The sequence below is a fragment of the Phragmites australis genome, chromosome 18, assembly GCF_958298935.1.
Source record: "Phragmites australis chromosome 18, lpPhrAust1.1, whole genome shotgun sequence".
In the NCBI taxonomy this organism is placed as follows: domain Eukaryota; kingdom Viridiplantae; phylum Streptophyta; class Magnoliopsida; order Poales; family Poaceae; genus Phragmites; species Phragmites australis.
The window spans coordinates 15,150,285-15,174,239 of NC_084938.1; positions in this window are offsets into that span (position 1 = coordinate 15,150,285).

The window sequence follows — 23,955 nt, forward strand, 5'->3', positions numbered from 1 at the left end:
CGTGGACCACGGTCTTATGGCCGATCCACGGTCCACGGTGGGCCGGGGATCAAAGGGGGTATGCCCGGTCTAATCTGAGCCGTTGGATTTGGATCGGTTGGCCAAGATTAAAATGGGTGGTGGCTGGTGGCGCGGGACTGGGTAGTGGCGGTCGATGAAACCTGGGGTGGCCGGAGCTCACCGGAGATGCGCAAAACTGCGCATCCGGCCACGGTTCTCGACGGTGCTTAGCGCAAAAGAGAGAGGAGGGGAAGAGGTTGGGCCGGCGGGGGAAAGATGGGTGCGGCCCACTCAGGAGAAGGGTGGGGAGAGGGGGAGGAGGCGGATTGAGCCGGAGAAAAAGAATTTCGGCCCGAGAGCTCTTTTCTATTTTCAAAAGCCTTTTCTATTTTAGATTTCAAACAATTTCAAAAAGGGGTTTGAACGAGCGACTTCTAGTGAATTTTTGCAAACTTTTCCATGCATAAAAACCCTATTGCATCTACAATGGCATGAATGCATCAAACATATAACCTATGCCAATTTAAATTTAGAAATTAATTTCCCTATTGAACAAAAGTGCAACCACCTATTTAATTTCTAGCAAAATTTTAAACTATTGCAAAAGTTGAAATTTAGGGTGTTACAAACCTACCCCCTTAGGCTGAATCTCGCCCTCAAGATTCGGAAGGATCGGAGAAGAGATGGGGAAACTCAGTCTTCAAATCATCTTCTCTTTCCCAGGTTGCTTCTTCTTTTGAGTGATGTTTCCACTGCATCTTGCACATTAGGATTCACCTGTTTCTGGTGACCCGTTCTGACATATCAAGAATCTTGACCGAATATTCAAAATATGAGAGATCTTTTTGCACATCCAGTTCTTCTACTGGCAACTGTTCTTTGGGAACTCTTAAGCACTTCTTTAACTGTGACACATGGAAAACATTGTGTATTCCCAAGAGTTGAGGTGGTAACTCAAACTGGTAAGCTACTTCTCCTCGTCTGCCCAATATCTTGTACGGACCAATAAACCGAGGTGAAAGCTTGCCTTTAACCTTGAATTTGCTTAGACCTTTGATTGGTGATACTTTGAGATACATGAAATCTCCTACTTCAAAAGTTAGTTCTCGGCGTCGATGATCTGCATAACTCTTCTTCCTTGATTGTGCTGTTTTCAGATTATCTCTAATCTCTTGCACTTGTCTTTCTGCTTCTCTCAGAACTTCTGGACCAAAAACTTGGCTTTCTCTGATCTGATTCCAGAACAACGAGGTTCTACACTTCCTTCCATATAAGGCTTCAAAAGGAGACATCTTTAGACTAGCTTGATAAATGTTGTTGTACGAGAATTCCACATACGGCAGATTCTTGTCCCAACTATTACCATTCTTCAAAGCACATGCTCTCAACATATCTTCAAGGATTTGATTTACCCTTTCTGTTTGTCCGTCCGTCTATGGGTGATATGCTGAGCTGAAATTCAACCTTGTGTCCATAGACTCATGTAGACGTTGCCGGAACCGTGAGGTAAACTGACTGCCACGATCGGATACAGTTATCTTAGGTACCCCATGTAGACACACAATTATGGACATATACAATTTAGCTAGCTTCGAACCTTTATAGGTTTCCTTGACTGGAATGAAATGAGCTACTTTTGTCAGCCGATCAACTACGACCCATATAGAATCATATCCTGACTGGGTTTGAGGTAGACCCACTATGAAATCCATGCTGATTTCTTCCCACTTCCATTCAGGTATTTTTAAAGGCTATAGCAGTCCTGCTGGTCTTTGATGTTCGACTTTGACTCGCTGACAGACATCACACAAAGCCACATGTTCTGCTACTACACGTTTCATTCCGTACCACCAATACTGATCTTTAAGATCTTGGTACATCTTGGTACTCCCTGGGTGGATGAAATATGTTGAATCATAAGCTTCTTTTAAAATTGTATCCCGAATAGCTTCCACATCCGAAACACATATCATGTGCTTATACCACACTGTGCCTTGTTCATCTTCAGTGAAATCTAGGGCTTTTCCAACTTTGATCATCTGCTTGATTTCCAAAATCTTGTCATCCTCAAGCTGACCCTTTCTTATATCATGTTCAAGGGTCGAGTCTATTTCCATTGCAACCATCTCGGTGTTATACACCATACCTAGATTCAACCTTTCAAACTCCTTGCATAGCTGGGGACTCAACTCTTGAAGAGTTATTGCATTAACTTGAGATTTTCTGCTCAAAGCATCAGCTACTACATTTGCTTTTCCTGGGTGATAGTTGATTCCCAGATTTTAATCTTTGATGAGCTCTAACCATCTGCGTTGCCTGAGGTTAAGATCTAGTTGAGTAAAGATATACTTTAAGCTCTTATGATCTGAAATAGATCTCACATCTCTGACAAATCAGATAATGCCTCCAGATTTTTAGTGCATGAACCACTATGGCTAACTCCAAGTCACGTGTCGGATAATTCTCTTCATGCTTTCTTAACTGTCGAGATGCATATGCTACGACATGACCTTCTTGCATGAGCACACATCCCAAACCTTGTCGGGACGCATCGCAATGCACTGAAAATGGCTTCTAAGTATCTGGCATAATCAAAACTGGTGTTGAGGTCAACCTTTTCTTCAATTCATTGAAACTGGCTTCTCGAGCAGCTGTCCACTTAAACTCTGCTCCTTTTTCTAGCAGTCCTGTCATTGGCTTTGCTATTTTGGAGAAATCTTCTATAAACCGTCGGTAGTATCCTGCTAGACCTAGAAAACTAGGAATCTCGGACACATTCTGCGGTGGTTTCCAGTTCAAGACATCTCTCACTTTGGATGGATCTACCGACACACCTCCTGCTGATATAATGTGACCAAGGAAGTGAACTTCGTTCAACCAGAACTCACACTTACTCAACTTAGCATACAACTGGTTTTCTCTAAGCTTCTGCAATACATCCTTAGATGTTCCTCGTGCTCTTCCTCGTTCTTGGAGTAAACTAGAATGTCATCAATAAATACCACGACAAACTTGTCCAAATACTCCATAAAGACCTTGTTCATCAGATACATGAAGTAGGCTGGAGCATTGGTCAGCCCAGAAGATATTACTGTGTACTCGTACAAACCATAACGACTAACAAATGCGGTCTTTAGAATATCTGAGGCATGAATCTTCAGTTGATGATACCCAACCCGAAGATCGATCCTGGAGAACACACATGCTCCTTTCAACTGATCAAACAAATCTTCAATGCGGGGTAGAGGGTACTTGTTCTTGATAGTTACTTCATTCAGGGCTCGATAATCTATACACATCCTGTGTACCATCCTTCTTCGGGACGAAGATAACTGGGGCTCCCCAGGGCGAAGAATTGTGGCAGATAAACCCTTTGTCTAGTAGCTCTTGGATCTGCTCCTTGAGCTCAGCCAACTAATTAGCATCCATTATATATGGTCTCTTATATATAGGAGCCGTTCCAGGTACTAATTGAATGACGAATTCAATTTCATGATCAGGTCGCATACCTAGCAAATCCTCCGGAAAGACGTCAGGAAACTCACTGACCACTCTGCTATCTTCCATTACATTGGCTTTGTTTAAACTAGCGTTGATAGCTGACTTTATCGTGGCTTGAAACTCCACCTTGGTACCATCTGTATGTGTCAACTCTACTAACTTTGTAGCGCATCCGATGACTCCTTTGTATTTGGTCAACCAGTCAATTCTTAGAATGATATCAATACCCTTGGACTCCAGAATGATGAGGTTGGCAAGAAAGTCTACCCCCCCCCCTTATGTATATACTTATTTTAGGGCATACATGCCTTGATTTTATTTCTCCTCCAGGAGAACTAACTAACACCCGATTTTTCAATAATGCTCTTGGCAATTTATATATATTCACAAACTGATATGATATGAATGAATGCGTAGCACTGGAATCAAACAATACTATAGCAGGATGAGAGTTTGCAGAAAACATACCCAACACTACATCAGGAGCATCCTGGGCTTCCTCCACTGCAACATGGTTAACTTGACCATGCATCGTTCTGGTGAGGCTGCTGCTGATTGTTGCCCTGGGCTGATGCTTGGCCTTGCTACTTCTTGGGGCACTTGTTGGCAAGATGCCCGAGGTTGCCGCAACTGAAACACGGTCCAATGTTGCTTGACCCTTGGCCTGTGCAGTTCTGCTGCTGAGGCTGGTTGTTGTTGGGTTGTTGTTGCTGCTGGAAACTGGGGTGAGATTGCTACTGCACTGGCTGTACTGACGGCTTGCATGACCCTGCAACCTAATTCTGCATCTTCTGCTGCAGCCTCTGTTGCTGATTCTGCTGCTGGCTCTGCCGTCCATGGTGGAACATAGGACCAGTGGTAGGAGGGTTGAAGCGGAGGCGGGTGTTACTTCTAGAAGACTGACCCTACAGATGGCGCTTGTGCTCTTCTCCCAAATTCTGGCGCTTCTTCTCCATTATGAAGTTTCTGTCTACCAGCTTCTGGAAGCTGGGGTACTTATTGGCTGAGAGGGCATACTGTAAGCTAGCGTTAAGGCCCTCTAGGAAGCAATCTTATTTCTTTTTATCACTATCCATGTTATTGGGGGCGTAGCAGGAGAGCTGGGTGAACTTGGTGAGGTATTCCCTTACTGCCATGGGTCCTTGCTTCAGACTAAGGAACTCCCTACTCTTCAGCTTTACTTCACGGCCAGGGCCTTCGCAGGATTCCCCGCGACCAGTCCTTACTGGTCGTAGGGTGGGTACTCTTCTAGGCTAGTCAAACCTCATTTAATGCTGCTACTCACGCCGTTTTCCTTCCCCAGGCAGTCCACTCTGGCTGAGGCAGCATGGTCGGTGTAGAGTTAACTTATCCTAGGCAGTCCACTCCTGCAAGCATTAATTGTTACGGGACGGGCTCGCGAACGTGACTGGGGGTGCAGCAGGCACACGTGGGAAGCCTCCTGTGATAGGACAGGGTAGGCCAGGCACATCGAGCTCGACAAACGGGGGTGCGACCGATGGACTGGACAGGCACCGCAGGGACCCAGGGCAGACACAAAGAATGTATGCTTGTAATGATTGTTTATATCATTTCTCTAGGTAGGCATGGGTCTTTTTGTTGGGCCCACCTGTAATACTTCTCCCCATGGAGTATAAAGGGGGGATATCTTCTGTAACAAAGGGAGGATGGAGAAGAATACAAAAATACACAAGATGTAGGGCTATTGCCCCACGGGGGCCTGAATCTGGATAACTCTGGTGTTCTTGAGCAACAAACACAAATATTCTGTAGGCACACCCTGAACGCCAATCACGCACCCACTGTCCAGCATACCCCGGAATCATTGTCAGGGATTTACCCTCGACATTTGGCGCGCCAGGTAGGGGGGTGCGTTTTTGAGTTCTGGTAAGTGCTGTTAATTTGTTTTGGGCTATCCATGTTCGAATCTCCAACGAGCGATGAGTCCCGCTTGGAGGATCCGAGTCGCTGCGAGGTGTTCTTCATGGGATACGACCCAGACAAACCCGATATGTTCCAGAGTCAACACATTGGACCAGGATCCAAAGGCCTCAGGGTTCAACGAAGAGTAGCAGAGGCATCTATGTTCCCGGCACCGACGGGGACTCATGGACCGCAAGTCCCAGGGGAACCAGCCTCATCAATGATAGCCCCACCCAAAGGAGCACTCACCGTGTCGGGACAATCAACACCTAGCCCTATGGCGCAAACCGAAACCATCGGCCAGGTATGATCCGATCAGGTAAAAGAGTACCCAGAAAGTAATCGGGGGTGTTGTTTTCTTCAAGCAGGTTCAACCCGAGGATGGACAAAGGGGTCCATACTTTGCACTTCTTACATGGGTAACAACCACTTCCCGCTGGGGACCAGGACCTCAGAAAGTTAACCCTCTCCTCCCCCAGCACTGACCACCCATCGATAGGAAAGGGGAATCTTTGTCCTACCTTGTAGGATTTCAAGGCGCCACAGGCACAGTAATGATCCCTAAGTGAGACACGCTTCCACCGATCATGAATGAGCACACGACCCTGCATCGTCCGGTACATGGTTCAATTATATTTTTTTTAATTAGTAATAGCATTGAACACCAAAGGGTTTTCTAGTGCTCAGACCAGACGATGGTGACATACCACTCCGAAGTAAGAAAGCTAGAGCGACGAGCTATCGACCAGGAAGTCATGCACGTCCCTGGCAAGGACTACTTCCTTGGCCGATGGGCTGGTCCGTTTGGCCTCTTCTTGCGAACCTGCCCCGGTCGAAGTCTTTGGGAAAAAGATTCACATGACCACCCACCACGGTCTTGGGCCAATGTGGAAGGGATGCTCCATAGGGAAATGGAACACCATAGGCAACACCTTTGCAGGCAATGCTTCCCTCGGTGTCATCGACCTCACGTGGCTATCATGTGGTCGCCCTGCTTGGTCCGGGTATGACTTGGATGGATCAGATCTTGGACTACCTTCAGAATCAAGCAGACCCTGACGAAGATGTGTCAGCAGAAAGGGTCACTCGGACAGACCATGAGAATCCTCCTTGGTAGAGGGACGCCTCTGCCACCAAGGGAGCAACAACTCTTTACTGAAATACATCGCTCAGTACGGGGGAGCACAGCGCTCCCTTACATCCTCGGAGGCATACATGGAGGCCGAACCTCATACCGCCCTCCAGGATGCTTGCGAGCAGGTAAAACGGTGCGAGTAGTGCCAATACCACGGCCGAAATACCAACCTACAAGCCCAGGCACTGCAAACCATACCACTCTCTCGGCCTTTCGCTATCTGGGGGCTTAACAACGTGGGACCGTTCCCTAAAGCCCCAGGCAGTTTTAAATTCCTACGCGTGGCAGTCGACAAGTCCACGAAGTGGATCGAACCCGAGCTTGTTAGGGATATCACCGCCACAGCAGCAACTAAGGTCCATTAGAGCGCTGGTAGTGCGACTTGCTAATCCAAGTCACATAAAATTGGACAACGGAACTCGACTCGCCAGTTGGAAATCGCACGCTGGCCGCCTCGAACAGCCAGCCATCTGGGCTTTGACCAAGTGGCTAGGTGAGGATGAAGATAAAAACTCGTGCGAAGAGTTCTGCGAACAAGGCTCGAGCAGCTTGTTCCCAACAAGGCCTCATGTGCCACCACGACCACTAGGTGCGGGAAGAGCACTGGTCATGGGCGACCTCAACTTAGGTTCAGTGAGGCCTGTGCTGGTCATAATAGGCTCCTCCCAGGGAGGGAGGGGTGCTCCAAAGTGACCTACAGTTCCCCGGCCTGACGGGGTCAGGTTAGCCATGGTGGTTGGCCGCAAAATACACAACCCGCGAAACATCGGTCCTGTGTATAAGGCTGCTCGACGATGAGCCTGTTTTTCTATTTTGCAGGACCTTCTGGACTAGCGTGAACATGACTTGTAAGTGTTTTCAAATCCAAGAAACCAAGATTTTTGTGTTGCAGGACTTCACAAACAAACACGACCTTCCACCAAATTGCAAGCATTTTCGTTTCAAGAACTTGACCGCCTGGTCGGTAGTTTCTTCAGCCAACCAGACAGTTAGGGACTAGAACTATTAGGATATGTGTTTTATTTTCTTGTAGCCAGGTCTATTTATCCCACTCGCTCATGTTGATGGGGAGAGATCCAAAATTGACTGCTCGCACGCTGCTAGGGGGATGGCGCTCGAAGATTAACGACCACAAGGCCACAAGCCTTAACTCGGGTCGAGCGCTGGTCACCACCGAAAGGCTTGCCGAGCTAAAGGTCATCCTTAGTGCCGGGACCTAGCTAGTGAACCAGTCGATGCGATCCTCCCTAAGTATTACAAGCACTTCGAGGCTACTCGCCGCCCAAGCATAGAAAAAATCCACATAAAGACAAGTATCCTTCGTTACAAAGCGACCACTCGAATGAGACCCGGAGACTGGCTCTAGACGACCTCTAGACAATACTCTTAGGACCCAAAAATTTCCCTAAGTGGGTCGAACCAGACGGTCCAAAGGCAGGAACGAACATCATACAAAAATGAGTCAGCACATGCACCAAGCTCCTCCTAGTCATCCGAGTGCCTTCAAAATCAACACCGACCACTAGCAAGAGGTCCAGGTCGGGGAAGCGGGCGTGGACGTAGGCGAGGGCAAGGTAGGTGTCGGAGACCCCGACCTCATAAAGGTGGTCGCCAAGGTCCTCGTGAATCCTTTGCTCGAGGCCACCTGCCTCCTCGGAGGTCGCCAGAAACCACTCAATATGACCGGTCACGGTGTTCACAGGTGTCGGGCGAACCTGAACACTAGCAGACCGAAGCAAGGAGTCAAAGGGGGTAAAGACCCAGCTAAGATGGTCGTAGAATCTCACTCGCCACTCTTCACTCTCCTTGCTTAGGTGCTCTAGGTCTTTTTGTGCCGCCGACAGATCCTCTCGACAACCGCGAAGGCGGTCGCAGAATTCCTCTCTCCGCAGGACGCATTCCTGGGTCACCCGTTCTAGATCCCTCCGTACCGCGAGGAACTAGTCAAGAAATAGGTCGTAAGCCACATAGAAGTCAGCTGGTCGAGCCTTGCATGGGTAACCTAGGACCAGCACATGGCTCAAGTGGTCAGAATAACACACCTTGACTGTCGCTCGGCATACACACTCGCTTGACCACAAGCCCTAGTTCACGTTCGGCCACCGCCTCCAAAATACGCCGGTCGGCAGGATCATTGGGAGGATTGATTGAGGGCTTGGTGAGAGCTCGGGGGCTGGTCAACGTAGGTGGGGGCTCAGTGCGGGCGGATAGTTCGAACACTATAGGAACTCTACGACCACAACAACACAAATCATCAGAGAACAAAAAGCGGGATGCTTCATTTGAATATATTACAAAATAAAATTTGCAATCAAGTTTTTTACTCCTCGGTGGCCTCCACCTGGAAGACAGAAGTCGCATGGTCCACCGTTCCTTGACACTCCCGCTGCAGTCTCTCCTCAGCTTCGGGCCCAGCGACCATGGCTCCCTCCCAGATAAGGTCCAGGTTGAAGTTGGGGTTGCGACTATGGTAGCATCAAAAAATGTACTCCTCAGTCGACCTCACTGCCTGTGTCACGTCCTCTGCACCCCTTATTGCCAGGGTGGCTGGGAGCTCAGAAAAATTTTCCACCAGGACCCTGATGGCGTAGGCCCAGGCCCGGGCTATGGGGTTGTCCTTCGGCTCGGTGGCTCCAACCCTAAGGCTCTCCAGGGGATCTGCTAGTGCCTTGAAGGCGTCCTAGAGAATGCTGAGGGCAATGTGTTTTTCCTCCTTGAGCTGAGAATGCTCTGTGAAAAGCGTGGAGTGTTTGGTGGAAAGCGCAGCCTTCTCCTACTGGAGCTCGCCACACCTTTGTTGCAGTAGACGCCCGGCCTCCTTTCTTGGGATAGCTATTTCTCCAGCTCGGCACACCTGCTGGCCACCACTTCCTTCTCTTCGACTAGTCTGCGAACAGAAGCAGGGATGCAGCTGACCAAAGCGAGCAAGTCGGGGGCCAGCACGGACTCCTCGACCGTTGCCACGGGGACCGGAACCGCCCCCAACGCTCCAGAGAGCAAAGCCTGAGCTGGTGGAGGCACTGGGACGTCCTGCAGGGGCACCATTGGAGGAGTCATGACGGGAGCCGTAGGGGCTACCAAGGGCCTATGGCAAACAACAAAGTTACAGAATCAGGAAGGAAAGAAAATCCAAAGCATCTATGCCTACCCAAAGAAACTTACCGTAATGGCGGGGAGCTAAGCACAACTCTGGTCCTCATAAAGCCGCCAGACCGACCGGCTAGGGAAGACAACCCCGCTAGGAGTCCACCAGTACTCGGGGTTCCTCAAGCACATTTGGACGCCTCTATGGTGGATGAGTCCTCCGCCATCCTCTTCTGTGTAGACGCTTGGTCCACAATGGTCTGGTTGCGAGGTCTCTGGTCTAACCTAGCCTGGACGGGGCAGGCCTGGCCTGTTCATGTCTGGTTGCGATGTGCCGAGTCTTGGCGGGTCGGGTCAGGGCACTGCAAGACGGCCTCCTACTGACCAGCACTGCTCGCAGAGCTGCTCCCCGTAATCACCGCTTGACCCTGAGTAGACTGGTCGCCTCCCCAACCTAACGGGGTGGGGTCATGACTAGGTCGGTGGGTGTCTGGGGCAGCGATAGGCAGCGGCGAGGGCTGGCGGCCCTCACGTTCAATCTTTGAGAAGGCCTCCTTGACCTCGTTGACTATTAGCTGCAAGACATCTACCTCAGGGAGATGCTAGAAATAACTCGAGCCATGACACCATGACTAAGGAAAAGGCTTGAGTAGGAAATTTTGAAAAAAAATGCTAAACATACGAGTCTCACCTGAGCCCTCTCCGACACGGGGAGCTCACACAAGAGGATATACGGAGGGCCACCCTTCCTAGCGGCCGCCGCCATCAGCGACCTGACCCATAAGTTGATGACCTCATCGGGAAGATCTGATCAAAGGGAATAAGACACTGCTTGGCCAACACATATGATAGAGGGACGACTGTGATGTTACCTGTGGAGCTATCCCGGGTGTCATCATCACTCTCAGTATATAGATATGCCGGGTGTGCTCTTTGCCACAGGGGACATAGCCGACGCTTGATGAAGTCGCGGATGACGTTCGAACCCGACAGGTCGGCTTCCGCAAGCATCTTCACCCGGCCAACAAGGAGCAGCAGTTCGGTGGTCAGCTTGGGGGACCTACCCCAACTCTCTGCAAGACGTGCCGGCGCATCTAGCACACGGAGGTTATCCAGGGAATCGTCGGTCGTGAGGAACAACCATTCATCCCTCCAGCTCGACCACGATGATTTGAGGTTCATCTCCAGATAGGAGCTCGCGACACCATCATGAAGATGAAAGCCGCAGCTCCTAGTGGCCGGCCTGAGCTACACCCTGGACGTGTAGAAAAACAAGAAGAGATCAAGGCATAGCTCGATCCCAACGAAGTTTTCACACATGTGAGCAAATATGCTCAACACGATCATGGAGTTGGGCTTGAGGTGGAGGTGGCAGATGTCGTAGAAGGAGATGACAGTGGTGAAGAACTCAGAAAAGGAGGGGATGAGAGCATCCAGAGAGAATGAGGCAAAGATCATGATCTCCCCCTAGCGGGGAGCAGGGAAAGCCCCCCCCCCCCAGGGCGATATCCCGAAGATAGGTGACACGGAAGCAGGCGATTCTCGTAAATCTGCTTCAGCTTTGCGGCGGTGCACTTTGACTTAGGGAAGTCAGGCTCCTTTCCAGTGTGCGGCGCCATGGGAGCTCAACGGTGGTTTTTGCAGGAAAGACGGGATGTGGTTGGGGGCGATGGGCTTTGGCACAGAAGCTTGGAGTGCGAAGGGGTTTCTGGGGGTTATGCCTTTCGATTGATAAGATCGACTCGACCCTGTCGTCTCGAAATTCGATGGCCATCAAGGTTTCTCTCCCCCATGATCTCTCTCTCTCTGAACGATTAACCTCCCATCAGGATGTGGTTTCCTAAGCCAGACACGATGATGGACCACTCCCTGGGCAAAGCTCTTGTTCACCCAGGGCCCAAGAGGTACGACTAGGCCTGACCACAACATTATGAAAAACAGCTCAGATCATCACATCTGCGAGGGAGCTTAGGGGCTACTGTCGATGTAAAGAATATAGGGGTCCCCAATCGGGATGACCTGCAACGGTCAGCTTTGGGCAGTATCCACATTCGTTCTTTGGCCCATGACCCCCGCGCGACCAGTCGACACTAGCACGACCCCAGCTAGGGCCTTCACAGGATTCCCCGTGACCAGTCCTTACTGGTCACGGGGCAGGTACTTGTCTAGGCCAGTCAAACCTCATTTAATGCCGCTACTCACACCGTTTTCTTTCCCCAGGCAGTCCACTCCGACTGAGACAGCATGGTCGATGTAGAGTTACCTTATCCCATCCTGCAAACATTAATTATTGCGGGACAGGCTCGCAAACGTGATAGGGAGCGGAACATGCACGCGTGGGAAGCCTGCGACAAGACAGGGCAGGCCGAGCACTTCGGGCGTGACAAACGGGGGTGCGACCGATGGACGGGACGGACGCCGCAATGACCCAGGGCAGGCACAATGAATGTATGCTTGTAATGATTGTTTATATCGTTTCTCTAGGTAGGCATGGGTCTTTTTGTTGGGACCACTTGTAAGACTTCTCCCCCTTTATTGGAGTATAAAGGGGATATCTTCTGTAACAAAGGGAGGATGGAGAAGAATACACAAGATGTAGGGCTATTACCCTACGGGGGGACTGAATCTGAATAACTCTAGTGTTCTTGAGCAACAAACACACACATTCCGTAGGCACACCCAAAACGCCGATCACGCACCCCCTGTCCAGCATACCCCAAAATCATTGTAAGGGATTTACCCTCGACAGTTATGTATTAACTTGTTATATAGCTTGCACTCATGTCTATCTTTATGCATTTGTTTTGCATTGCATGGGCATTCGGTAGTAAGATCACAAAGGATGATATCACTCTTTAAGAATGTTGTTTGCACTCAATGTGAACATACAACTCTACAAGTGTGCTTAAATCAATGTTTGTGCTTAGCGCCAACTAAGTTAGGTCCTAGCGAATTTAGATCTTATTTTTAAGTTCATGGGCAATATGGCTCATATATTTCCTTGGAGTTTTTTCCTCCTCTTTCGCCCTGGTTGCTTAGTTGGTTTTCTTTTTGATGCTTTGATGCCAAAAGGGGGGAGAGTTAGGGGGAGTGGGAGTTGAGTTAGGGGGAGCTTTGGAGTATGTTGGTTCTTTATGTTGGAGATAGTTAGGGGGAGTTGGAGCACAATCTCTTTTGGAGTATTTCACTTCTCATATCATTATGGTTTATTTCATTTTTGGCTTAATTCTCTTTCAAACTAGCATGATTGGTTATTTTAGTGCTAGGGTTTCCCTTGCTTATTATTCTATGCCGTTGTATGCCTAGTATTATATGGTGAATTTTATTCAAATCTCTGTATTCATTTGTGTTGTCATCAATCATCAAAAAGGGGGGAGATTGTAGCATCTAGGCCCCTAGGTAAGTGTCTAAGTAAGTGGTAAGTGTTTTGGTGATTAATAACAACCATATCATTGTGACTAATAAGTTTGTTTTGAAGGAAAATTAAGATATTAGTTCACAAAGGTGTTGGGCAATCTTGATCCCTTCATTTATTGAATAAAAGATCAAAGGAGGTGAACGTCAAGATTAAGGACCTTCTAGTTCTATGTGTCACAAGGAGATGAAGGACAATTAGAGTAGTATAGGCTCTCTTTATTTATTCTTTGACCGTACTATAAAGAGGGGCTAAGAGTAGTATCTTGATGTAGTTAAGTCCAGATTTGATTGGATGCATACTTGTGAAATTCTATCACTAGGTAGCTCAGAGCCTATGGATGAGTTGATGAGAACATGGAACTTAAAGAATGTTGAATTGGAGAAGTTCTGAAAAATATCTATACACCGGATGGTCTAATGCTCAAGAGTTTGTATATGCTAGAGTATTTGTCTCAGAAGAAGGCTTAAAGGTTGTACAAGTCGGATGGTCTGGCGGTGAAGAATTGAATTCGCTAGAGTAATTGCTCTAAAGTGGGACTTCATGATTGAACACGATGAATGGTCTGGCGATGAAGAGTTGGCAATGCCGGAGCATATTTTTCAGAAGAGGAGTGTTTTCAGAAGAGGGAGTAGTACATGCCGGATGGTCCGACATATACATTGGATGCTTCGCTGGAGTAAAGCCCAGAGGGATTTCTTCAGTTCACTAGAAGATGATCTTACACACACTGGATGGTTCGGCATATGGATCGAAGAATTCACCGGAGGATTCAGTGGTTGTAACGGCTAGTCCTAGGTGGACGATTCACACCGGATGGTCCGGTGTCTAAAGCTTGTGCACGCTGGATCATCCGGCGTTCATGAAAAATATGGGTGGTTGGGCAACGACTAGTTTTAGATATCTAGCCTATAAATACCTCTTTATTTCGTCTTATGGAGGCAACCTTACGAGCCAGAAGTGTAAAAACACTTAGTGTGTTATCAAGAGGCTAAGGAGTGCACTAGAGTGATTTGCAAAGTCTTTAGTTAAAGATTAAGGATATCATTAGTGCAATAAGAGTAGCAAGTATGCATCTAGCTGTAGTCTAGGGTTGATTGGGGTCAAGTGAAGCTATTAGCTTGATACTCTTGATGGTTGGCAACACATAGCCGATCTTGGTGATTTGAGGTATCTTAGTAAGCTCTTGAAGTTCTTGTTGGAGCCCTAAGAGGAAACTTTATGTTTAGTTTGAAGTTCGCTAATTCGGAGATGGAGAAGTGGCTATCGCTAGTGAGCACTTGAGTCTTGGTGGCTCAAAGAGAGTCTTGATGACTCAAGGGGGAACGATATCTTAGGTGAATACTTCAACGAGGACTAGGGGAAATGCCAACTTCTCAATACCTCAGGAAAAAAATCCGGTGTCTTCTTTCTTATCTCTTTACTTTTCCACATTTACTTTGAGGTTCTATATTCTTGTAAGCTAATATTCTGCCTTCACTCTGTGTTGTAGCTTGCATGCATTCTTGCTTAGATTTCTTTCTAATTAGGCGTTGTAGTTGCTTTACTATTTATTAGGATAAGAGTGTATACTTGTTCTAGAGTTCGGTAGAAATATGTTTAATTGGGGCTCAATTCACCTCCTTTTAGACCATTCGATCCTTTCACACTGTCTTTATATGTTGATGATATTCCCATTGGTTTTTATGATAAAATTATATTGACGGAAGTTAAAGATTGACTATCTTATAAATTTCATATGAGAGTTATAGAAGTTTGAGAGTGAAAATACATAGAGAACGGAATAATATTTTTTAAACAAATCTCTATGGAATGCTGCAAACTTGTTAATTTACCATTGGTAAAGAGAATTAAACTCGGCGAGGAAATATATCCTAATACTCCTGAGGAAATGAAGAATGTGAATGGCATTTTGTAAGTACTAGGTTATTTTACTTGACCTAATCTTAGCCATCGAATATCGTTGCATTTAAAACAGCGGAAAGAAGGTGTCTATGCATCACAATATGTAACTCATTCACTAGAGTTGCTATCATCGATCGCTTCAAACCGCTGATGCTGATAACAAAATATTGTCGCTTGTTGTTGAGCATGATCTGTTTGGCACGATTTCGAATGATATTATGACACAAATCCCGTGATTGATTTGAGCAAATTCAGTTAAAATAGTACAATAAAAATCAGGTCCAGATTGGGTGGAGGCGTGCGATACTAATTTAGGATCCTTGGCAGGCAAGCTGTTGTGTGGTTACTTGTTAGCCTCTGGTGGGCATTCCTAGACACTCTAGCTAAGTAAGCCACTAACTACTAAGTGGTTCCGCATACTAGTGGCCATATTGACAGCAATAGGTCGATCCTGTTCTTCGAGATTAATATAAGTGACTCGAAGGACGATCGATATTACGGAGAGTGAGATGGGAAGTGGAGTAAGAGTATAGTGAGATGGGGAGCAGAATGAGATGGTGGGGATCAATATTTTGGAGGGTAGAGATATTTATATAAAAATTTTATTGTTTGTTTGTAATACGAGCTAGTATTGATAAGATCGATTCATAACGACTAAATCAGTAATCTGTCGGTTAAACTTATGAATCAATAATAATATTTTTTTATTAATGTTGGTTCGTATTCTAAACCGATAATGATGTGTCATCTTATGTTTGTAGTTAGAACTGATAGTAGTAGTAGTTATCATTGTCGGTTCTTAACGACTTAATTTTAGATCTAATAGTCTAGTTTATAAATCGGCAATGAAAGAAAAGCATGAATAACTCTTTCTATAACAGCGTAGGTTCTTTGGCAGGCAAGCTGTTATGTGGTTACTTGTTCCTCTCTGGTGGGCATTCCTAGACACTCTAGCTAAGTAAGCCACTAACGACTAACTGGCTCTGCATAGCAGTGGCCATATTGACATCAATAGGTCCTCTTCTTCGAGATTAATCTAAGTGACTCGAAGGACACTGTTGTACTACCCATCAAACCGTACGGACACAAAGAATGCACATGCATGGTATTTGATTCAGGAATTTAATATGTTTAACATAAATAAGTTCAGTTTATCTCTAAGGCTCAATTAAGCACTCCAACGGATTATGGTACTATCACTGTTTAGTTCCTACTATTTCTTGGAATTACTTTTTTTTTTTGTCTAATCTACGCCTGAAACGTTAACGGAAAAGTATGTTGTTGTATTATCACATCGTACACAATAAAATGTGTTAACTTACTTTAGTTTGATCTTCACCAAAAGGCACTGGATTATGTTTTTCGCGAACAACATAATATACACTGTTGCAGGGTACAACAGTAGCAGTGAACTGGCCCTGGTAAGTAATTAATGTATTAGATTAATATATATAGGCTGGGTATATTCTTTCAGGAAAGAAAAAAAACAGAGATCAGGTTCTATGTAGCCAGGTAACATCTTAATTTGAGAGGTCGGCAATTCTATTCACTATTGTAGGAACGTCTAGTGAACGTGCTCAAGCAAGACTAATTACTAAGAAAAAGTAGGCAAAGACTATCCAATCTAGTCGTGGTCTCGTCATGTACACGAACACGCTTGACCCACTGAGATCGCTATAGCTAGGTCATGACCAGGAAGCTGCCCCAAGGATGACCTAGCTAAGAATGGCCCGCCCCACCTTGCAGTGACACGTGACATGCACGTACGTACAAATAATAACATAGCTACGACACAGTGGAAAACTTTTTGACAAAACGCTAGCTGCACCCGGAACCCTGGCGTACAACGTAGGAAGCATAGAGGCCGGCCGGTGCTGTTGTGTTGCATGCATGCGCGCGCGAAGGCGCCCAACAGAACCATGGACGCAGTGCCGTGAACTTACGTACCGCGCGTGTCGTGAGCTTCCAACAACCTTCCTGGAGCCTGCCACGAACGTTCTCCTGACGTACGTCTCACTGCAATGCAACTTTTATCGGCCAGAAGAGTAACAGCAATGCCCTCAGTAGCCAGGGACCTGCTAATCAGCGCACAGACGTGGCAAGGTAGCTGTGTCGGAATTGGTTTCGCTCAGGTGTCAGTACAGAACCGAATAAAGAAAGGGAAAACAGATGGGCTAGTAGCAACTTGGTTTATAACTTCCTATGTCATGCTATTTTTAGGTGCAAGAGGAAATTCAGAACATCTCTCTCTCTCTCTTCTTAATTGAAGAGAATTGCAATAACTTTGATAGTATATATTTCCAGTTGGGTCAAGAGACTGAATCAAACATTTGATCGTGTTGGTGTTTATGCATGTAGCCCGTGTAGTGAACAAAGTATCATACTAATTAATTTCCGTGGAACCTCTAAAAATATTTTGTTATTAACTGAACCATAGTAACCCTTTCATGCTATGTATTAACGTCAAGGAAATGTGTGTCCTTTAGTTTTAGTCCAACTTTGAAACACAGGATTTTTCATGCATACCTTCTGTGAAATCCCTTTGTCCCAAATGAGGTCTTATGCACGCATGCGAAAAATACACATGCACGCAAGCTTTGCGTTTCATCTACCAGCTGGTTAACTTCCTCGTTTTGGATTTCTGGATTCGTTTTTTGAAGCGTCGTGAGAAGAGCTGTGGCAGCAGAAATTATTCAAATCATCCAAAACCTGGAGCCGGTGATTCACAGGGAGTAAGATTCACTACTGAGTCAACAATATTGTTGAACATATTTATTCAGGTCTCAATTGTTTTGATCACTTGTAAGTTCAGCATGAAACACTGGAATCAAATTAAATTCTTGAGACATGTAGAGGAAATACCTATGAAGAGAAAAAAGATATGCAGTCGTAATGTAGCCTAATTGATCTCCTGATTATTGAATTCCCTCTAGTCTTTATTCTCTACAGAAGCAATTGCTACACATGTGTGTGAACACTAATATTCTTATTTTTCATCATTAGCACAATCTCTGAAATGCAACTTGGTTTATAACTTCCTATGTCATGCTATTTTTAGGTGCAAGAGGAAATTCATAACGTCTCGCTACTACAGAAAATATCATCACTAACTGTTCAAAATTGACATATTTGCTGGTTTTTAACCGACTGTGAATTAACAGCATTGATAATCCATGATTATCACTACCAGCTTATGAACTGACAGTGATAGTAAGTATCTGCATGTTTAAATCTTGAACCAACATTGATAGTAAGTATCATTGCCGATTTAAACCTTGAACCGGTAGTGATAATCCTACTATCATTATTGATTGATAACATGAACTGGCAGTGATCACCACTATCACTATTAGTTCAAGATATAAACTAGCAGTGATAATCTATTCAGCATGGGGTCTGTCTTTAGTTTGACACCACATGTTAAAATGTTCGAGGTATAGTATTTTATACCTAAATCTAAAAATAGAAACAGATATTGCGAAGCTACTGTACCCAGAGCTCTTTAGACGTTTCCACGTCAAAGAGCTCCTGATACAACAGCTCCACATCCGTTATACATCTTGTGCGCTAATCAAACATTCCGTCTGAATTTACTATCCAAGAGTGACAATCGTAAGTCTAAATGAACGGCACAATCCTTAACAGTCAAACTTAGCTTGAAACGATAGTGCTTTTTGTCATTCCTTTTGAATTATCTATTGCTACAACAATCTTCACACAACATTCGCGCGCTGGAGACGTGGAGAGAGGAGATGAGACAGAGAAGGCACACGGCCGCGCGTTGGCTCGGGAGACGACGGGCTCGACGAACATACGCGAGGTGGCTACCTGCTCGGAGGACCATGAGAGGAGATGAGGAGACGAGGAGACGATGAGAGAAGATGAGGTGGCTACCTACACGAAGCTTTTGGAGTATGCTATAGTGATATCTGTCATAACCCTACCCACTATCCCTGGCATATGAATCCACATAGCATCCATGTACAAAACATCTACAACAAAGGATGAATTACCTATAAGGTTGAAAAAATTTCTTATTTGCCATCGAAACATAAGGTGATTCTTTTTTTGCCATTCTATAAAATAAACTTCTTTATTTGTTACTATTTCTAATTTTCATTCATTCCTCGCTACTGTCATCCGTTTGATCCATAAAAGACACATTTAATCTTAGTGAGGAAGTATCCACTGCAATTAAGCCACCTTGTTATTTTTATATCTATTTTTTCTACAAAAGGAAACACAACAAATAAGACATTAAAATTATCTACACAAAATTTTCTACAACTTTGATATTCACCATAAAAATTAATTTTGGATTTTGCTATGTCTAATCATAGTCACAAATGTAACCATGCAGCTCCCCTAATGGTCAGCAAACAACACGACTTTAGAAATTCATATCTCATAATTTATTCATCCAAGTTCAACGTTTAAAAACCCTATGGAAGCATAATGAAATTTTTTACAACTCTCTAGTATATCATATTATAAGATTTGACTTTTAAAGAGGACTAAACTTCGATTAGCTGATGGTGGCCGCGCTTGAGGCCACCGTCCTCCTCTTCAAACGTAAATGTGTCTTTTCTATAGATCAAATAGACGACAGTGGCACGGAAGGAATGAAAATTAAAAATAGTGACAAATATGAAAACAAATTTCGTGGAGATAGCAAATAGAGAATTAACTTATCTTCCCATGCCAAATAAGGAATTTTCTCATATAAGTTTTATGAGTTATATATTTGTACATCCTTTACAAATTAATAATAATTTGGCGGAGCCAAGTATAGATAGTATGTGTCTTCTTTACCAAGTAACTTCCGATCTTCAAATACTGTGAAGGAAAGTGAATATTTCCCTATACCACAGTTGCGTTGTTGATCTATGTATAAGGTCATCTCCAACAGAGACTCTAAAAATTCATCATCTATAATACTATTACATCATCCTCTAACACTATTACAGCATCTTTTATTTTTTTCATCTTCAACAGTTACCATATTTCCTACCTTTCATTACTCTCCTCCTCTTTTCGACCTTACAGTCATACTCTATGAACAGTATTAAGGATCGTTACAGTGGACCACAAATTTGCTTCTCCCGTTTTACTGTGCTGGTCCGGCCGTATTACTGTAGGGCCGATGAAGCTTCGGTTGGTGATGAAAACCAGATGAACAGTAGTCCGCAAATCACTGTAGCACTGAATTTTGCGGCTTCTGTTAGAAATGATCTAAGCTAGAAAAATAAATATTCCACTAGCGTAGGCGCCCTACCATAGACTGGACTAAAAAAATATTTTCTTATACGGAACTGCAGTGCAACCTTTCCACTCAGGCAGTTTCTTCAATCTAATTCAATACGGGAAGATAAATGTTCTTTCATATTGCTCTCCATGGAAAGATAGTGAAACAATAAGCATAACCCAACATAGAGCAGGGCATCATTCTTGTGTAGCCATGCAAACTTAATTTCAAGACACAACTAGAAAACAAATTTTATATGATGTTTATAAAAAGAAAATAAGAAATTGTTTCTCATCATAAATGACAACAATCTTGTTCAGACACAAGTAAAACTCCAACAAGCTCAAACAATAAAAATAAGGTTACTGGAGTGTAGATTAGATTTTTAGAATCCTAACGCATAAAAGGTCGAATCATAGTTAAAATCAGCAATTAATGAACTTTTGGAAGTTCATATTAAGTCCTGAAAACGAAAGACATGTTTCTGGAAATTTTTTCATTAAGAAAAAATTTAGAAGAATATTCCAAACGTTTTTAATATGCTTTTATTTGAAAAGACCGGGTCCACTAGTCATTGATACGCAGCTTGATTATACATGCCAGAGAAAATCTAGGAGATATATAAGGTCTGTTTGGATCTGATTCAAATAGCCTAGTTTTTTGTCCAACTTATAATAATACAACCAACTAGTTTTCTATAATCTTATAAGTTAGAAAGAGTCAGCTTATTTCAGCTAATGTATGTAAAAAAGACCTTTTTACCCTTCACCCCCTCACCCACACGTATTTGCATGTCAACAATAAAGGTAAGGGTACTATAGATAATTAACAACTAAAACCAACAATAAACTAGCTTATAATCTAACAATCCAAATAGTCTATAGCTTTTTACTACCCAGCTTTTTACTAATTAGCTTTTAACAATCTATAAGCTATAAGTCAACATTCTATAAGCTCTACCTGATCCAAATAGGACCATAGACTAAAGAAATTTTGGAGCCATCTTGATATTATGTTCATGCTTTAAATACTCTACTACAATTATGTGTAATTTGAAAACTCTTTTTGGAAATAATAAAACCCTGGCCCTTAACCCCAGATGGTCCACCTGTAGCGAAAATAGTCCTATTATATCATGATTGTGATTTTGGTGATTAAAGATAATATAGTCAATGCGATTAATATATTTTTCAAGAATATATGTTAGTAGATCTCATGGATGCAATACATGAAGAAGCCACTGCAACCAAGATAAAGTTGGTCGAATTGAATAAGTCATAGTAAGATTTGCCTCATCGGGTGGTCTGGTGCTGTGGATATTGAGCTCATCGGAGCATATTTGACAAAGGAGAGAGATGACTGAAGACCTCATCGGAAGGTCCGGTGATTAGCAAGTGTGATCACCAAAGCAATTCTTTCAGAGAAGGATGTTGTACTGAATAATGAAGGCTAAGCCTCATCGGATAGTTCGGTGATCAAAGCATGGCAACACCAGAGGGTTTTTGTCTAGAAGGAAGAGTGGAACAACCCATCGGATGATTCGATGATCAATGTGTTGCGCATACTGGACAATGAACAGTGCAAAATGGACAAAAGGAGTTCAACACATCAGATGATCCGGCGTATGTGTTGTACACACCGGAGGCTTAACACCGGACTAATTTACATAGAGAGGATGCCAAGTGTTGAAAAATGAAGTTTAAGGTACTGGATAGTTTGGTGATGAAGTGATGTGCATCGGATGTTTTCACCAGAGTAATTTACACAGAGAAGAAGGAAATGCTCGAATGACTTAGGATAACTCACCGGATAATCCGGTGATGGAGATGAAGTATACACCAGAGTGTCTGGTGTTCATAGAGGCTTGAGTGAGGTTCCAAAGGCTAGTTTGTGAGAGTGTACTCATCGGATGATCCGGTGTTAGTACTATTATTCTCACCGGATCGTCCGGTGTTAACAACTTTTCTGAGCTGTTGGGTTAACAGCTAGTGCGTGGATTTGAGGCTATAAATACCCCTCCACTCAATTATTTTAAGGTGCGGCATAAAGCTGAAGTTCTAAGAAGTTTACCTGAGAAGACATCCAAGCCACCAAAGTATTTAAAGTGATCATCCAAGATGATTGAGCAAAAGATCAGTGAGTGATTAGTACTTATAGGCCTAAAGAGAGTATCGCTAGGTGATTGATGCCTAGAGATTGAATCAAGGAGTGATCCAAATTTGTACCTCTTAGTATGTCGGAACCTTAGAGTCTTGGTGAATCACCGGCAAACTTGTTGACTCTCCGACTTGGTGTGGAGCAGCGACGAGAAGCATATATGGGGACGCGGAGATCCTCGTCTTGGTGGCTCAAGCTTCGAAGTGATCACGACGGCAAGGAACAAGAAGAGAAACTAGTGGTGAGGTCTTGCCTTGGTGGCTTGGTAGCTTATTCAGGTGGAGACATTATCTTTATGATTTGGTGGCTCAAGAGCCGTAACCTGGTGCTGATCGAGAGCATATCCTTTATAAAACTCCAATATAGACTAAAGATAACATTTATATCATCGATACTACAGGATAAAAATCACTTATACCGAATTTGTTCTCTATCTTATTTACGTTTCCGCATTTACTTTCTTATAATTTACCTTCTTATATAAATTACAATCTCTTTTAATTAGTATAGTAGACTCACTAGATAAATTAAAAACACATTTAAATAAAAATCAATATATCTTTATCCTATATAGTTTTTAAAATCAAATAAATTCTAAATATACTAATTTACCTCCTCATCCCTTCACCACCTTCTCATACCCTTCCTCCTCTGCCTTCTGTCCCAAGTCGAGACTCCGACCCTGAGTGGGAGGTGCCGCCACCATTGTCTCTCGGCGTGTGTCACTCTGGGTCTATAAATAATACGTTGGGCTCCCGGCACGGAGGAGGTGTTGCGGGCTAGAACGGCAAAGTGAGAGGGCCAGGATCAAGCCAAGATTTGTTTCATTGGGCTTGGGCTAGTTGGCTTATCAGAACTATGAACTCACATGGCGGATCCGATTTATATATATATTTTTAAATCCAAAAATTACAAATATATATATGCTTTTTGAAATTTTGCAAATCTATACTATTGTTGTCCCCTGCGTTTTGGATGGAACACGCGTCACACAGCAAGAGTGGCCGCGAATTAATAAATCCGAACTCACATACGTCCTCTTTTTTTTTCTTCCTATGCTCACTGGCTAAGCTGGTGGACTCAAATCAGAACCGATCGATGGTTTTTTCATATGAAGCAGGCACAACGGGGATGCAAAGATTGAAACAAAAGAATTTTGCTTTCTTGTCATTAGCATCAAAACAACAACTCTCAACTAACCTCCTTTTCAAGATTTCCGTAGATTATCGGGTGGTTGCAGACTACATGAGAGAGTAAGAGATTATACAAGGTACAACGAAAGGTAGATAGGTTAACAAGAACTCAAAAGTGCATTGGACAAAAAGCAATCGGTGCAAGCCAGATATGTTGATTCTTTTGCTTCTTGAGACATTCCAAATTAGTATATTCTGGTAAAAAACAAGAAGCACGCACAAAAACAGTCACAGCTATGTTGTGGACAACTTCCTCCTATTCCAAATTAGTATATTCCGGTAAAACTTACTACTTTCTCCGATCCTAAATTTAAGTCCACCAGAATTATATAAAAAACATAAATACGGTCTCTAATATGATACTTTGACTAATAATATCTATAAAAATATACTATTT